Source organism: Chenopodium quinoa, unplaced genomic scaffold (assembly GCF_001683475.1).
Source record: "Chenopodium quinoa cultivar QQ74 unplaced genomic scaffold, ASM168347v1, whole genome shotgun sequence".
In the NCBI taxonomy this organism is placed as follows: Eukaryota; Viridiplantae; Streptophyta; class Magnoliopsida; order Caryophyllales; family Amaranthaceae; genus Chenopodium; species Chenopodium quinoa.
Genome location: NW_018744239.1, coordinates 5,660,556 through 5,665,933, shown reverse-complemented (window position 1 = coordinate 5,665,933; position 5,378 = coordinate 5,660,556). Strand labels below are relative to the sequence as shown.

Here is a 5,378-nt window from a genome sequence, read left to right as displayed (position 1 = left end):
TTTTCAATACAATAGGCACCGGTTTTGACTTAGAACCGGTGCCAAAATTCCCAAAAAAACTTTTAAAAAATACTTTTAGCACCGGTTGTTTTCCAAAACCGGTGCCAAAAATGCCCAAAAAAAATATAAAAAAGATTTTTTTTTTTTCACTTTTTTCACTTAAATTGTACCAAATACTTATATATAATCATAATATACATAAAAACACATATATTTTCTTCAATAACTTGTAATATTACACTTTAAAAAACTGGAAAAAAAATAAAAAAACCTACACAATAATCAAAGATAAGAGGCAGTAGCAATTCCCACTGGCTTGTGTTTCATCATTTGACACCGTATCAGTAATTCCAGAAAACGCTGCAGGCTCTTTACTGTCTTCTTTGTTTCCAAACAACTTAGAAGGAAGTAAAGAAGCAACTACAGCTTTTGCACTGGCCTTGGCCCTTTCTGCTTCTTCAATTACCCTTCTCTTTGCTTCTTTCTTCTACTTTTCCTTTTGCTCAATTAACCTGTCCAGCTTCTCCTCCTCTCGCGCTTCCCTTCTAAATCCATCTTTGACAATTTCCTGCATGTCTTTATCAAGGTCAAGAATTTTGTAATTATTACACAGATTAACTGGAATCATGTCAACAGTTAATAACACATTGAAGGAGGAACTGATGATTCATGTCATCAGTTCTTTTTTATATACCAATCTCTATGTTTACATGCATTAAATACCAATTATTCCTATATAGAGGAAATTATTGCTGAAATGAAAGGTTCCATGAAACCAAATGATCAACCCTATGGTACAAAAGATAATTTAAATAGGATAATTTATACTGGTTTCAGTGAACTATAGAGCATAAAGTAAAGGAAAATTGTATGTAGCGTGAAATGGAAACTAGTTACAGAAAGTTACCAATTGCGTGTGTGTTTTTTTATTAGGATGGAAATCTGGCAGATTCTGGGACAATTCACTTCAAAATATGAAAACAAAGAAGAAAAAAGGATGTTCAAATATTTTTTATGATGTAACCCAAATTTGGAAAAGGGGAAACCATGTAAAATAGGGTAACATATAATCTATTGACAGAAGACACAAAAGATTCAGAAGCTGACTCTAAAGAAGATTCTCTTAAACAAACTATAAAATGCCAAAATAACCCAGAATAACCATTTTCCAACCCAGAATAACCCAGCATCAACATCTCTTAAACAAGCTATAAAATGCCAAAAAAAAAATCTATCTTTACAACATATAGAATACCTCTTTGGCAAACTCAGTAGGGAGCGAGGATGTCGACAACTGAGCATATTACACCAGTACCCTCCATGTCATAATGGTATGGTTCTTTTAGTGGATTAAACCTGTAGACAGTAAATTTTATGACATGAGCCCAAGTTCAGTCAACTAATATAGGGAAGTCTACATCTGCAAGTCTAATCTACAACCTACTTACTATTTACACTACACCAAGGATTTCGATCCTATATGGCCTCCAGGTTTATTTGAATTTCTACTGATTTTGCCAGTGTTTTTTACTGTTTGATATAAATAATCTCCTAGAAACTAATCATCTTGTCAGCTGTACAAATGAAGAGAGCTAGGGTGAACTACGAAATGAGGCAACCAAGTTACATGTTTGCATTTCCTAAATTGTAAAAAGAAACTTTGATCATGTTACCTAAAAAAAGGTGAGTCAATGGTAGTGGCTTGGTTAACAAACTCAATGGATCATCCTATGTCACATGTGATATCGACAATACCAACAAGTGGACATCTTTGGCTCTTTAAATCTTGAAGCTGCTTGGTGGTCAGCAACCTAGGAAAACTTTATCCCCAGTACATGCAATTGACTGCTCCCAAAATAAATCAAGTAATAAATAAGAAATCAAATTATATAGAGAGACAATACAAACTATAAATAGCAGAAAATTTTCATTATTTAGCTTAATTGGATCAGTCGATAGTTTTATTTTTGCTTAGAATTTTCTGAGAAGTGGTGAAATGTTTTTCCATCATCTGAAAAGAATTTTTAAATCCAATGATTAATTATGCTCAACACCCTTTCAAAGTTACTAGTAGTAATGTGTATACTAAATGGAATAGCTAGAATGCACTGACAGTGACTGGGAAGATTATGTTCTATTTTCATTCCAAACTCTAAAGCATCTATGGATTGGGACTCGAGAAGTCGAGAGTCTATAACTCTAAAAGCATCTCACTTAATAATAATCAATGGAAAAAATATAGCAATGCACTAGCACAAGTTATTCAGAGTCCAACTGAGAATTAATAATAACAATACAATATTCCTATAATGGAAACAAAAAATGACTCTGAGGTAAATAACAATTGACAGATTAAAATGGAAATAAGTCACACACCTAGAACAAATAATCTTGAGCATACAACAGACAAGAGAAAGAAATTTCCACTTCAAACACAGATTATATACCCAGTGAAAAGCTTATATTTTTCATCGCAAGCTAAAAATTGAAACAACGAACAGCTAAGAGAAGACAAGGGACCAGGACACTCTGCCTAAACACTCTCCACAGAGCATGTAGACGTGCCTTGTGAAACTATGATGGATCTCAAAACATATAACTTAGTCTCGGTAACAGCAATGTCTCAACCAAAACCTAACCCACACATTGATCCAAACTTCCAAGAGTTTCATAGAAAAAGGAAGTATAGGAAAGGAGTATGGTAAGTGAGAAACTGATCAAGAGACAGAAAATACTTCACTTATGACAAAAAAAAAGAATTAATTTAAGTTGATAAATCATTGAGTCGTTACATAGTTAACTAATTGTTGGGAAAAATCAAATCTAATACACTCTCATTATCATGCAGGAATGGAAATACATTCATAATTGGACAAGGATTACCAAGGCAGAGTAATACCATTTCCATTTCCAGTAAAGACAAAAACAAGAGGACAGACGCCAGATGGAAGACCGAGAGAGGAGATCTCTTTATATACCCACATAGCCAATATGTTTATTTGACCTAAGAGTTGAATATGAATACTTTTCCTCATCATTTAGGTGTAACTGCTTGTATTACTTTGCATTTTTTTTTTTGACAAATAGACAGTTCCATATACATATGCATGGTAGTTAGTAATCAGATAACTTACGGGGTTGGAAAAAAACATGAAATAATTTATAAGCCAAAGGTACCTCAATACAAGCTTTCGCTATTGCAACATGGCAGCTCGAAGGAAGTAGACTAATAACAACTTCAATCTGAGATTCTCACAGAAATAAGTTTCATCTTTAAAAATCACAATACAAGCTTATAAGCCTTGAAATTAAATAACAATGGAGCAGAAATCTCATTGTAAAATTATAAATCATCTTTGAGCACAGGTAAAAATTTACAACCTGAAATTTAATCCTAACACTCTAACAGTAAAGTGCAAAGCCAAACACGAAATGTAACATCAATAGTAGGAACAACTACCACAAAAAAATGAAATTTTAATAAGGAAATATGACAGAATAACAACACCAAATTCATTGAAACTGGTCACTAGCATCTAACCATGTAAGGGTATTCTTTCATATCTAAGAAAAAAGAGAGCATGAGAAATGTAATCCTACCTTTAAGAGCAAGAATTCTCAAGTTAGGGTCATCAAAGCAGAATCAGCCGTGATGGGACGCCTCAAAGGTTGATTAGGCATGTTCATGTCAATAATAACAACGTTGTTCTAAGGTGAGGTCTCTCTCACACAAATGTACTTGTCTGATTCCATCGTTACATGAGTGAAAGTAATGAAATGTGAACCGATTCCTACACTTGGAAGCTGCAAATCTTAGTAAATAGCATAAAAACTCAGCTTCACTCCAAACTTATAGAATCCAACAAAATTTCTTAGTTTTACAAAATTAAGAATCAAAAGTATCATCTTAAGTTCATATAAATTGCACCAAATCATTTCAGTTTCACCTCAAACAAAGGTAGAATTCGTCCTAATTTCACTGAATTTACAGATCATAATTCAATATCACTTAAACTAAACTACTTCTAATTCGCAAATTCTAATAAATTCCACCAACTCAACTTAACTACTAATCAAAATCAATAACCAAGCATAATTAGCAACCCTAAAAATCGCATATTTCCCGTGAATTAATCAAACTCAACTTCACTCAATTATATCAACTCAATTATACAAAATTTCCAATCAAATCTATAACAAATCATATCAATCAAAGTCCAGATCAACTAAAAAGATCAATCACGACAAAGATCTGAGCAGATCCGACAAAAAAACCAAACATGAAAACAACACCAAAATCACTAGGGTTTTTAACTGAAATAACTCAAACAACAAAAAACACAAAAAAAAAATCAAAATGAATAATTGGACCAAAAGACAAAATATAACGTAAAGCTAAATAACCCAGAAACCCTAACCTCGAATTTTTGATTTTTGGTTTGAAATTGATTCGAATTTATTGTTGTTGAAGACGCATGCACATCGATTTAATTCAAAATAGACGAACCCTGAAACCCTAACCACGAGTATTATAGAAAGAGAGAAGGAGAAGGAGATCGAAAGAGAGAAAAAAGGAAAGGGAAAGTGGCGGTTATGGAGAAGGAGATCGAAGGAGAGAGAAGGAGTTTGAGGAAAGTGCTTAGAGAAAGCTCAAAAGCCCCTTCAATGGAGAAATTGGAGTACGCTTCAATGGAGGAGAGAGAGAGAGGCAGATCAGATGAGAAGGAGGAAAGATCGAGGAAATGAAAGTAAGAGAAAGAAAGAGCTAGTATATCCGGGGTTTTTTTTATTATTTTACAATAGATTTAGCACCGGTTCGAACCGAACCGGTGCCAAATCCCTTTCTCCCCCTTTTTTTTAATAAAAAATATATTTTTTAATTGGCACCGGTTCAAACCGGTGCCAAAAAGATAATTTGCCACCGGTTTGGCTGGAACCGGTGCCAAAAGCTTGTTTTCCAATCCCGTCCGTTAAAGGTGGGGTGCCTTTGTCATTTTTTCTACTAGTGTTATAATAAAATAAACACCTCTCTGAGATATCAGCTCTGAAATTTATTTAAGGATATAATGTTATAATACTACTAAGATTGGACACATGCTCTAACAAAGGTTATGAAACAAAATATTAACTTTCACTTTTACTAGACAGCACATAAAAAATAAAAAAAAATAAAAAAAAACGACATCTAATCATACAATAAAATCTTATAAAACCAAAGAATTACAAACACAAGTAAAAAAAAGCAATTGTCAAGCGGTTCAAAACCCCTAATGGGAAACGGTTTTGAACCGTTGGGGCTAAGGGGGTCGCCCATTGACCTCTTGTAATGGGCAGCGTTTTGGGCTCCTAACCGCTGCCCATTTTCATTTCACAAGTGA

General features: G+C 33.6%; 1 long non-coding RNA gene across 4 annotated transcripts; it reads right to left on the bottom strand.

Annotated features, from left to right (window-relative positions):
• Positions 1-201: 201 nt before the first annotated feature.
• LOC110694260 lies at positions 202-4,816 on the bottom strand. 4 transcript variants are annotated; one of them, XR_002505813.1, is made up of 6 exons: positions 4,419-4,816; positions 3,601-3,812; positions 3,178-3,243; positions 1,674-1,845; positions 1,256-1,356; positions 202-576 (listed from the first exon to the last, which is right to left on the bottom strand). It is a non-coding gene; the product is annotated as an uncharacterized LOC110694260 (long non-coding RNA). The 4 variants fall into 4 exon arrangements; XR_002505810.1 differs by lacking the exon at positions 3,178-3,243; XR_002505812.1 differs by lacking the exon at positions 3,178-3,243 and having other exon boundaries at positions 3,601-3,804.
• Between the last annotated feature and the right edge of the window lie 562 nt (positions 4,817-5,378).